At 40.0% G+C, this 12,934-nt stretch overlaps 1 protein-coding gene across 8 annotated transcripts in view; it reads left to right on the forward strand.

Annotated features, from left to right (window-relative positions):
- Scgdelta (sarcoglycan delta) overlaps positions 1-12,934 on the forward strand; it is a 192,522-nt gene that overhangs the window by 64,639 nt on the left and 114,949 nt on the right. Inside the window, exon 1 of one of the 8 annotated variants that reach the window (XM_085663179.1) lies at positions 1,407-1,528. The exons of the other annotated variants lie outside the window; for them this stretch is intronic. The gene's annotated coding sequence lies outside the window, so the exon portion shown is untranslated. Of the gene's footprint in view, positions 1-1,406; positions 1,529-12,934 lie in introns of those variants that run through there. 8 annotated transcript variants of the gene reach the window in all.

Raw genomic sequence — 12,934 nt, forward strand, 5'->3', positions numbered from 1 at the left:
GAATATTAATATTACAAGGTGAACCGTATAAATCTTTTTCTTTTCTTTTTTCTCTTTTTTTTTCTTTTTACTTCGAGCCTCTAAATGATCGAGTTAAATAAGTTACTTTCTATGTTAAAATATCGAGGAGTGGGGGAATCTTTCAAAAGTTCTTTAAGAGTTGACTTTAGAAATAATACAGTGACTGATAACTCTCGGATACGTTTCGATTACTCGGAGGAAAAGAGAAGAGTAAGAGGAGGAAGGCGAACGTCGTACGTGTTTTAGTTCTATCCACGTAGAAACGGTAAGGCGACGATCCGGCTCGATCGTGGAACTCCGATTTCAAGCGTGATGTATGGCCTCCTATTTATTTGGATCCCGGATCGAACGGAAAGCCTTCCTGTCTTTCGTACAACACATTGGTTAAAGGGGGTGAAGAGGGAGCTAAGAGTATACGAAGTTGGGACTTGACAAGGAGATCGGAGACAAGGGTACTGAATTAGTGCCACTCGACTAGAATAGCGAGATTGATGATTGTACGTACCTTCTGTTTCTCTCTTTTCCTCTTTCAGTTTCTACATATGTACTGAAATCTACGCATACGAATAGATACAGCTGATTAAGATCGGAGGAGGAACCCTTTCTGAAACTAGATTTAAACTATGATATATCGTAGAGAGAGAGAGAGAGAGAGAGAGAGAGAGAGAGAGAGAGAGAGAGATTTGATTAATCGTGACGAATACATGGGATACATGGATATATCTAATTTAAATGAAAATACCAGGGTGCAAATGGCAGGGTCAAAGGTAGTGTAATTCAAAAGGATCGAATCGTTACGATTTATTTGCGGTATTCGAGAGGTAGGTTATATCGAATCCTACTTAAATTCCAAAATATAGGAGATTCGTACGGCGATCGATTCCGCTTCGGTCGTCGAGTCGAGTTGGCTCGTTCGTTTTTGGTGACGCGCAGCCAGCAAGTATTTCGAGCATTTTGTCGTGATGTAAATAGGAACGGTTGGTCTTGTTGCGCAACAAACAACGCGACCTGCATCGAGCACGAAATCGTGTACTATCATAAATCAAGTACACGGTACGTTAAATCTAGCACGTAAAGGAGAGGATTAATTGAAGCGAGCATATCAATGAAGTTGCGTGCAAGTTCGGCCTTGTATTCCAAATCGAACTCAACTATCAAGCTTTTCGTGACGAGCAATGCCGGATTCTCGAGTAATAAGCTGTCCGTGGTAAATGCAAAGGCCAAGACGCTGTTATCGTTTCCCTCTCGAACGAGTTCCGCGTTCCGATGGAACATGAGGAACGCGGCGCGTCGATAAAGTCCGCTATTCGTCTGGAATTAACGCTCCGATAAATTGAACGAACCGAATTCTTCTCTTCGTTTCTCTTCTAGTTCTCCTCGCGATTCCAAGATGTAAAGACTTCGCGAGAATCTATTTCCCCCGGACGAATCGAGTCGGCCCTCCCAGGAAATCGACTTTTCGTGTTTCATTCGCGCTGCCTTACGAGGTATCGCCCTTCTCGAAACGGTAGGTCGGATCACGTTTTTTTTTTTCTCCCATCGAGCTGAAGCACGCATTTCATTTCCACGATAGATAAGCCGATGATTCCTCTCCTCTTATCTTTCGAAAACGATAGACAGGAATTCTATCTTTTTTTAACTTTTTTGTTTTAATCCTTCCCCCGAGTTGACTATAACAGGAAGTTATGTGTTCTTCTTTGAAGGTTCAAGAGGTACAAAAAGTTGAGTTTTACGATAATTAAGAATACTCCAAAGCAAATGCTCGTATTCGACTATGGTTTGGAAACGATCTGGATTTAATTAGTTTCATGTTAATCGCGAAACTAATTGAAAATGGGAATTGATCCTTTGAAGTTTTCCTGATGGACTCTTCGTAATAATTGTGTTATCACTTTTTCTTTCTTTTGCCCTCTTATCGAGCTCTTCTCTTCGTTCTTTTTTAAGTACTCATAAGATACCTTTCAATTCTATTCCTTCTGGTTCCATGTGTATTTAAAGAATACGCGATGTCCCGTATTCGTGGTAAAGATTGAATATTTCCTATTCGATATATCACCTCGATATTCGTAGACGATGAGTTTCATCGAGTTGCGCATGAGTTGCTCCTGCGTATGGTAATTCGATTTCCCGGCAAAACCTCTGATAAAATTATTATACATTTTATCTTATACATAAGATATGAAAGAGAGAATCTTCGTTTGAAGATTCAAACGAATTTTCGTATGCATTGTCGTCGTATAATGCATAACGTGACCGTGTGTAAATTGAATCGAGCCAACAAACGTGATTCTTTAAAAAAAAAAAAAAACGGTCATGCTCGATCGAGTAGAATCTTGTCACGAAGCCTTTTATTCGATCGTCGACCTCGTAGTACGGCACGCGAAACTTTTTAGGCATCGCCGTAGAAAATTCCTTATGCAAAATAAGAAAAAATGATTATCCTCTGAACTAACCGAGATATTTTTTCCTGGGAATAAGTTACTGTCTTTTGTATGTGCTTTAAAAAAATAGTAATAATACGTTTTTTAATCGACGTTCTTTTGTACGTAATTAAGTATGTCGCGTGTAAGAACATAAACGTATTGAGCAATTCGAGAGTTGGCTTCATCGAATCAAGGATAAAAGCGTGACACACGTGTGTTTTCGACAAAATCCTTAGAAAAATTCATGTATTTTCATTAGAAAAATTCAATTAGGGACATCGAAAAATAAATATTATTTCACGATGTATCCAAGTAGAGACATCGTTGGCATATATACATTTTCAAATATCGACGTAAAATAGATTGTAACAAATTGTATCGCTGGCACATACAAATTCATAGAATTTGATATATTATCGATTAGATAATTATCTACTAAAAATATTCTCCCTTTATATAAATTCTCAAAATTGGTCTTGTCGTTCAACATTTATTTTAAGGATAACCGTATTCGTTCGTTCTAAATTAAAATCCAAGTATTCATTCTTATTTTTTTCTTTTAATTTTAATTTATTCTACTTTTATTACAATAAGAGCTTTCTTTATAAAAAAAAAGTGCATTCTTTGCTGAATGAAAAATTTTTTTATATCTTATGCCGAAATATACGTCGTCGTATTTATTGCATTATAGTTCCTTTTTATTAAGTTCGATGTTATATCGGCGAGCGAAGGGTGTCTTTATGATCCCACAACGAGATCGGAAAGCTCGTAAAGAGGATATCGGACGAGGGTCGCGTTCCAATAGGAAGAGGAAGGCTAATAAATGCGAGTCAAAATACAATTAGAAGTTCGAAAGGAAGAAATGAGAGAGAGAGAGAGAGAGAGAGAGAGGGAGGAAAACGCGTCAACAAATTTCTGACGATTTTTATAACATCGCATTCGTAATTGAGCATTGTATCGTGGCGTTTGCTTAAAGGAAAGATCAAAGTCGAATTGTTTACAATCGTTTGTGTTTTCCAGACTAAACAATGATAAATACTAAATGCCGATGCAACTAGATGTTGTCATGTGCTTGTTCAAACGAGAGAAAGAGAGAGAGAGAGAGAGAGAGAGAGAGAGAGTAACTCACGACAAACGCTTAAACGTGATTTATTAATGGTCGTAACGTGTTCAACATTGAGATCGTATCAGCTCGCTGCCTCTTTGTGTATTCGTGTACTCACTTGATATCTCTACGAATGATATTTTTATCTTAACAACTTTCAACAAACTTGTAGTATCAAGGGTCGTATCTAAAAGAATTCCTTTCTTTAAAAATTGCACGTATTTAATTATCATTTAGATTGGCATTGTATATAAAATAACGCAATTACCGGATTGGATGATAGTACGATTTATGGTTTTAATTTTAGCTATTTAATCGTGGAAAGTTTGCAAGTACCCTTGGACGTTTTGTCTCTCGCTAGTTTTTGAGAGTCCATAATTCAAACGACATTCTCTGTTAAAAGAAAAAAAAAAAAAAAAAAAAAATAAAAAGTCTTTCGGTTTTAAGTAAAGAATATTCGATCGATTCTTTCCTTTAAAAATTGCACGATTTTATTTATCATTTAGATTGGCATTGCGTGGAAGTGAACGCAACGACCGATTGAAAGATCGTACGATTTATGGTTTTAATTTTATCCGTTTAACCATGGAAAATATGAAAGTATCCCCGTACGTTTCGTGTTTCGTTGGAGCTCGCTTTTAAGAGTCCATGATTCAAACCGCATCCTCTATCTCGGACCCTTCCTCTCTCTCTCTCTCCCTCTCCCTTTTCGGTCTCTCCTCATCTCTAGAGCGGAAAATCTCTTTGACGATGTATACGTACGCTTGCACGTCCTTTCGTGCTTGAAAGTATGCGACAATAATAAAGTATCCGGGTGTAGCCAGGTCAGGAAAATAGGCGTCGTAAACTGAATTCATCGTCTTGCGAGAGTGCGCGCGCGCACGCCTTCTCCTATACTTGTTACTGCACTGCCGTATTATGAAGAGCTAGGAAAAGGAGAAGGGCCACATTCGAACGCTCGACGGTGTGTACGGCATTAAATATACTTTTAGATGAAATGCCCAAGGCAGTGTTAAGCGCCCGACACGCGGTACAACGTTTCCTCGTTCCTCCTCCTCGATACTTCTCTACCTACATAATATTCTCTTCCTCCTGTTATTCTCCTGACGAATATGAAAAAAAAAAAGAAAAATAAAGAAGAAAAGAAATTAGATTTTTTTGAAGAAATACATTCTCTCTAATAGAACGCGTTTTCGAGAGGATAAAGTTTAAATTAAAAGTGATAAATACTTGATGACGTAGGAAACAAGAAAAAGAAGATAGAGGAAGTTGTAAGGGGAGGGGACAAGAGTGGATCCTCTGCATCTCCTCTCTCTCTCTCGCTCCCTTCTCTAGCTATGCCCCGACGATCGGCAGAACGAGCTGGAATCGTTAATTCCATTTACCAGGAAGCACGAATAATTGGTTTAACGTCGAGCTTGACGATTGAAATGATCGTCGAATTCTCGAAACGAGGCCCCCATCGTGGGTCGGCCGTTTTCTCCTTCCACCATTGCTCGCCGATCGAGTAACTCTGTACCTTCGATGGTACCTTCGAAACCAGTTCCAATAGATTTTAGTCCCCGAAACTGCGCGAACACTTCGAGAGCCAACGATCGTCGCTAAAGAGATTACGTGCATTAAATTTTTCCGTCGACTTTCTCTACCCGATGGAAATTTTACAATTCGATCTCAGCCATAAGTTTTTTGCACTCTGAATCGAATCAATTACAAATTTAAAATGCATAAATTAATAAAAGAAAATGCTACTTACCTACGTATGCATTATTCCAATGAAATTGTATAAATCACGATTACATCTAGAATGCTCGGATGATCGGCCAAAAGAAAAAGATCTGCTGTTCGATCGAGTTGGAGTAAAAAAACTTAACATCGTTATCGACAAAGTATCCCTAGTCGATAACCACTATGATATTGTAAACTTTGCTATAGAATGGTTTACACGTACGAGAAAAAGACATAAAGAGAGAGGGAGAGAGAGAGAGCGAAAAAGATGAAAAATCCGCTCGTTTCTTTTTTTCTTTTCTTCTATCGTATCCGCTTCACTTACTCCAAAGGGGCGTGTCGATCGACGTCGTGTTTGACCCCGGAAGACAGGTCGTTAATTTTTTACGCGCTCAGCCAACGAGGGTGCAATGCAAACCGCCGAGCCTCTTTCACGTACAGTGAACCAGAATGATTAAAGATTCATACGCGTAGTTCTAAACGATAATAGTTAACGTTGAGAAATCCGGCTAAAGCGAGTCATCCACGTTTAAATCTATAGGAATACTTTATTTCTATCGCTTCGTCTTTCATTCGAACGATACGAAACAGAGAGGAGAATCTTATTTTATCCTTTTTCTTTGTTTTACCGTTTTATATTTCGAAGAAAGATTCCCGGTCGTCTCGTTTGTCTCAGAAACGAAGTGGATCAAGCCTTAAGTCATCATACAATTTGCATTTTATGGTAGTCTCGTTTTTCTACGAGGGTCACCGAAGGAAGAACTACGGGAAAGCAAGAAGGGGGATGCCCTTACAAGGTAAACCTCAAGACAAGAAATCCTTGAATCGGTTCAATTGCTGTTCCGCTCGGATCGCGATTTCAATTTCGTTCCGTTCCATCTTTCGTTCGTTCGTTCGTTCGTTCATTCGTTCGTTCGTTCGTTCGTTCGTTCGTTCGCCGAACAAAACTTCATTCCACGAAAGCAGCAATTTTGCGCGGGTTCTGCAAACAGGAATGCCGCTTCGATCTTACAGAGGCAGAACACCGAGCAAGTAGTTAAGTACGGGCGAAGGGTAGTCAGGTTTAAGCGCCACCTGTGCTTGTCAATTAAGTTTACGCGTCCCTCGTTCCAGCATTGTGCAGCCCTTGCCACTTTTCTCTCTCTCTCTCTCTCTCTCTCTCTCTCTCTCTCACCCTCTCTCTATCTTTCTCTGACTCAGTCACTCGCTCGCTCGCTCGTTCACTCACTCACTCTTTCGCTCCCATCACTGTTAGTTATTCTCGCCTTCGACTATCTCGCACCTTTTCTTCCTTTCAGCCTTTATCCGTTCACACTCTCACCCTTTTGTCTTTCTCCTTCCGCCCACCTACCGTCTTCTCAACCATTCTAATTTTCTCTCATTCACGTCTCTCTCTCTCTCTCTCTCTCTCTCTCTTTCTCCTTCTTCTCTTTCCCGCTTCGACTTTCCCGGGCCAACGGTGCTGCTTCTAGTGCCGCTGCTGATGCTACTGCAATAGTGGTAGTGGTAGTGATGCTTCTATAATCACTATACACCGACATATTTTTACATTTTATTTTCTAATTACGTATTATATTTTGCATTATATTACCACTTTGAGTTTGACTCTTTCGATAGCGAAATTATCGCACTAAGAGAGATGGATAAAGAGGGAATAGTAACGGGCCTCGATTGCTTTACTACAGGCATCATCCTAGCGCTCTCATACTTTATCCTTTCTCTCTTTAATCTTGTTGTAGGCCACAAAGCCTTGCGCGCACGATGGGCTTTCGAGGCATCCCGGAACATTATGAGTTGCCGGTCATAAACGTAAAAATTTTTGCATGCACCTTCGGTAAATTGGATCACGCTTATATATCATAGCAATATCCATTTTTTAGTGGTCCGCATATTCGAAGAAGGAATATATGCATCTAGTAGAACGTACACATATGTATGAATTCGGAATAACGAGTGGCGATAGACTAGAGTATTCGGTATGGATCACTCGTCCGTTGTTCCGCGTATCTACTTTATATGGGTTAAATCTTTTAGATGTTTAGAAAATCATTAGAGGCTGAACAATAGAATTAATGATTCAGGAGGTCGTTTAACTTGCCTCTCGCGGCACGTTCCTTTTTTACTTTTCCCCGGGCGTTCGTTTTTCGTGCCACGGTAATACTGCATCGGATGATTGTAAACCGTGTTATTTCCTTTTGGCCATAACGCCAAATCGGAAGATACGAGCGTTTTACGATGTAAGGAATCTTCCCGTATCACTCTTAACTCTACTTCGTAAGAAGACGTATCTCTGTCTCTCCTCTTTTCCCTTTTCTTTCTCTAACGACCATATCATTTTTCTCATTTTTATGTACACGCATTTATAAAGATACAGAGAGAATAATATCTTGCATAAGTGAAATGTCGAACGTTCTTGGTCTCGTAAGCTTGATCTTACATGGTGCGCAGGACATCCTTTTCCTACTTTTAGATTGATTGTCCAAATAGGAGGCTGTTTTGTCCGCGCGTGCTCGAAAGAATCGGTGTGTTTTGGTATCGTCGGCTGTCCTCGTCTACGTACCATCTATTTCGGCCGCTTGTCTTCCATCCGATATCTGGAAAAATGCACTCGCAGATATTGGGCCGACGCGAAAGTAGTACTCCAGTCTCGGTTACCCCCACTCTCTCTCTCTCTCTCTCTCTCTCTCTTTCTCTCAGTCCGTTCCATCTTTCTCTTTTTCTCTCCCTTTATATCGAGCTTCTTCCTCCTGTTCAGCTGAGTGCACCGAATTGTTATTGCCGAACAATCGATTTCTGATTCCTGCAGCGACCGAAACTGTCCTTCTCTTCAAAGAGCGTCCATCATCGTGTCTCCGTGTTTCTTTTTTCTTCTTTTATCTCGCTTCGCCCTACTCTTTCGTGCATGTATACACACACACACACACACACATGTATGTATATGTATAGGGACCTTTATTATCCTAGATAATTATATGTTCAACGTACATTCTTTTAACTTACCTCTGATCGATGTGCACTTAAAGAGAATGGTGTTTCTTAAAAATTGATAAGATAGCATTGAGTTGTAGGGGTCTGGGAACAAACTGGTAAGTACTAAAACATTTAGAAAATCGGAAAGTACTGGTTGTAACTTTAGGTACGCATCGAAAACGATTCATAAAATTTCGAGTAAGTCGATCCACTGGAATACAAAGCGGAGGTTTAACAGATATCTTGTTAACGGTGGCAAAAGTAAAAATTTTAGGTGATACTTTGTTTTTATAAACGATCTATCGGACGTACAGATATCGGAGATCGCCCTGGGAGATAAAAATAAAAAACGACTTCGGTAAGAAAGTACGATCTATCATCGTTTGTCTCGCGTGTCCTTGCGATCGCGAGGATGCGGCTCAGAGATTTCCTTTCGCTCTTACTATCTCGACTAAGGTCCGACCACAACCGATCGTTGTTTTCGAGATCTCTAGGGGCGCATAGATAATGATTGTACTCGCAGGAGATGGCATAGTGTTCGTGTTAGTTTTCATTTCTACTATTCTTCTTTTTGTCATCGGCTTTCCTGTGATCTCAGGCCATTTTCAAAAGTTTCGGAAAACGACAAATCGTTCTTGTGCCAAATGTGATTCTTTATGTTTTTCTTTTCTTTTTTTTTTCTTTTTTAATAACAGGTTTTAATAACTCTCTCTCTCTCTCTCTGCCTCTGTCGAGTTGTCGAACGGATGCATAAATGATTAAAAAGACGCGTAGATTAAAATGGCGTACGATTAAAGAAAAGCAATCTCCGAATTAACTTTAAAAATAATCAACTTCTCTGTCCTTGAATGAAGGAGGAGAGGCTATTCATGACTTGATTGTTTCGTAACATTTTGCCGGTGAAAGCGATCAACATCGAACTCTATAGGAATTTACATCAATCTTGATTGACTTGCAAGAACCACGATCGATGGTGTATGTTTCGTAACCTTCGAGAGGTCCTATGTACTTCTATAGTCCAGGTTACTAAACGGTCGACACTGTTTGTGGCTCCGAGAGATGTCGAAGGAAGCTGGAAAAGCGAGTACTTGCATATCGATGGCAGTTACGTGTTGTCCTACCCATCCAACCCTCTCTGACTAGAGCGAGGTTGGCAACACCAACGGGAATGGCAGCTTTCTCGTCGACTGATTTACTACCGTTGCCTTTGCCACCGGTGTATCGGATTCGTCGAAGGTCCAGTCGAAGGTGCCGATCGGAAAGTAATATTAAAGCGATCCTGTCTAACGAGAGATTCGGCCATTCTTCTTTCACTGTCACCGACTTTTTCAGCTCTTTGAAACCTCCTATTATAAATTATCTCTTATCGCGCTTAGAGATGGGAAAGAATAATATTCGATATAAACTATACTTGTTCCTAAATCAATTTTTTTTTTACAAAATTGATTTCTTTTATATATCACTCTTGTAAAATATTAAGGAAAGTTTTTGGCCATTTAATCTATCGCACTTTTGTCTTTCCGACGACTCGGTAATATCCGAGTAATCGTTCAAATGGTCGTTCTTATCGCTTTCCGTTCGTTCATTCTCTAGTTCTCCGAATTACGACGAAATGAAAAACGGTTTAAAAAAATCTTTATAGCCGGCCGCTAAGGAACGTTACTTTACTTATCGGCTTCCTTTGTTTAAGTTCTTTGTGCTTGTTTCTTGCCAGAAGCAACGATCATTATACACAGTCGTAGAAAACGGTTCGATATCAGATTAAAGCGATCAAGTATTGCGACTCGTACTATTACTTTTTTTTACACTCCAAATAATAAACACGTTGATAAAACAAATCCTATCCTTTTTTAATTACAATATTTTAATAAAATATAAAGGACGGAGAGAGAGAGAGAGAGAGAGAGAGAGAGAGAGAGAGAGAGAGAGAGAGAGAAATATACGTAGCTATTTCAACGTTCGTAATGAGTAAGCGTTCAAGATACGTACGAGTGTTGTCTATAGAAATCATATTTTGCTTAATTAGGGAGCAGATCGCGTGCTATAACATTTATCACAATGATGGTAATCGACATATCAGCGCTTACGCGATATATAACAATGTTTTTATACGATTGGAATAAGAGATATTTTGATAGCAATATATTTTCATTTCGATACGAACGCACTCATAGAACGAAATAGACGTTAATAACATCACATGATATATTGTCGATGCGCTAATGATCCAACTATACGTAACAGAAAAAAAATAATTGGTAATTAGCAGGATCGATCTTTTTATTTCTCCGTTGCCATTAATAACTCATTTCATTTTCTTCGTTTTTGTTGTACCGTTCATGAGAACATATTTATTCGAAGTTAAGGCTATATGGAGAGATCAACACGTATCTTAAAAATCACAATTCCACTATACCCAAATTCCGAGAACGGAATACAGTGCTGATCGGCTTTAAAATGGGTAAACCTACGCGAGATGTAAACTATTCAGGAAAGGTAGAAATATTTTGTGAATTTTCCTTCTCCAGCGCCCTCCTCCTTTCCTTTTTCTCCCTTTATTCACCCAGCCGACCTACGCTTCTCTAGTTTCCTTCGTTGAAAAATATGCGGACGGAAATACGGTGCCATATCGTGCGAAATATTACCTGCGTATTTCGCGAAATACTGTTAAATAAATATGTTCCTAGTGAAACGAACGAGCGAATTAGCGAAGCTATAATGAGCATCGATATATAATTAAAGGGTCGATAGTGTGGCTGTGTGTATTACAAAAGTGTATAGAAAGGGGATTGTCGTCGAATGATCATGATCAGCTCGTCACGATTCGAACGAGCCCGTCGTTTGAACATTTTAAGATCAAAAAGATACGAAAGGTCGTTGAGAATCGAGGGAAAGTTTTGGGAGGAGCCGACACTCCGTTAAAAAAATTTCTCAAGGGAGACAAATGACAGTGATCCTTATCGCCAGTCGTACGAGTGCCTATTAACAACTGCCACAAAAACCTGCAATCTGAGGTCGAAGAGAAATAACCCCTCGGTGTGCCGCGATCTTCCTCGTAACTTGACGTAGCCGTCATTTGTTTAAGGCCACGAATCGCGGCTTCGCGTTACGCCACGCCTGAAAGGGCTCGTTTATTTTTATCACCTCGTTCTCGTTAAACGGATGAAGCAGAGATATCGGTGTCTAAAAAAAGAAAGAAAAAAAAAAAAGGAAAGAAAAAAAGGAAAAAAAAGGAAATAAAAAAAAAAAAAGAAGAAGGAAGAAAGAAAAATCGGAACGTATTACCTTTCAACGCTTGGTATTTCGAACGGAAATACGTTCTCGATTTTTCGCGACAAACCTTTCCGCGAGGTAGCGAGGAAGGCGAAAAGTATTACGTTACGCGGACCGGCTCGGCTCCGAATCTCGTAAAATCAGGAAAAATGAAATTCAAGAGGAGATAGATGTATACATGGTGGGTGTACACTTGCAGACATATCGGGCTGTGAGATCGCCGAAAAGGATGGATTCGAGAGGAACGTAAACGCATAAGGGTAAAGATCTCTGGGTCGCGGAGAGGTCATGGTGACGTATCCACCCGCGGTACATCCTAAATATATTATACGGGAACAAGGTCTATAAATAATCCGAAGGTAGAGGCTCGAAATATCGTCCCTCGGTGGCCCCTGGTTACAAGAATTCCCGCGGATTAGAATTCGAATGTAGTCGCGAACTCGATCTCTCGCTAGAGAGAAAGCTAGAACGTATTATATAATGTATTATAAAATTTTTCCGAGTAAAAGAAAGAGGCAAAACACTCTTTCGAATAGCAGGCAGAGAGACAACGAGCACGAGAGGTTTCCTAAATAAATTGTGATATATCCGACGACTGAGAGAATATAATTCGACAATTTTTTTTTTCACTCCTCTTACCCGAGCGAATTTTCTCTTCGTTTTCCCTCGACTCTTCTTCTCGTTTCTCTAGTTCTATTCTTTTTCTATTTCATTGTCTCCCTTCGAAAGGTTTGTACAAATGTTTAAGGATTTTTACATCCGACGACGTTTATAGCAGAGCTTTTAAAAACCTTAGGATATCTTGCATTTTCTTATGTTACGAAAACAAAGGGAAAATGAGCGCGCGAATGACGATTGGAATCTCGAGACAGGAAATTTCTTTAGAGCGGCTCGCGAACTTTTCCAAGGCGTCGATACACCGAGTTATTATTTTGAAGTGAGTGGCCGAAGGAAATCTGAAAAACTACTTCTACCCGCGGAGTTGCTATCTCCTGAGAATACACCGGCGTATTATCGTCGCCATATTGTCCTCGAAATAATTTCTACGTTGAGAAAGAAAGAGAAAAGGGGAAGGTAGAAAGGAAGTCACACCAACGACGGAAACGTAGTTTCTCCGCTTGTTTGCGTAAATGCCGAGAGGGTAAAGTCGACCGTCGGATTCCACCCCGAGGGACGATCCATCTCTGAAAGTTCTTGGAGATTACCCCGAGAAGGAAAGCACCGCGGACACGCTTCGCGTAGAAAAGTGATCGAGGAGAAGGGACGAGTTGAAAGGAGGAAAATAAAAAGGAGAAACAAGTTTCAAGCTTTTCACTCTCTCTCTCTCCCTCTCTCTCTCTCTCTCTCTCTCTCTCTCTCTCTCTCTCTCTCAACTCCCGTATATACATCTATTATCAATAAAATTGGCTCGCGTACG

Source organism: Vespa mandarinia, chromosome 20, assembly GCF_050613455.1.
Source record: "Vespa mandarinia isolate Hongniang chromosome 20, ASM5061345v1, whole genome shotgun sequence".
NCBI lineage: Eukaryota > Metazoa > Arthropoda > Insecta > Hymenoptera > Vespidae > Vespa > Vespa mandarinia.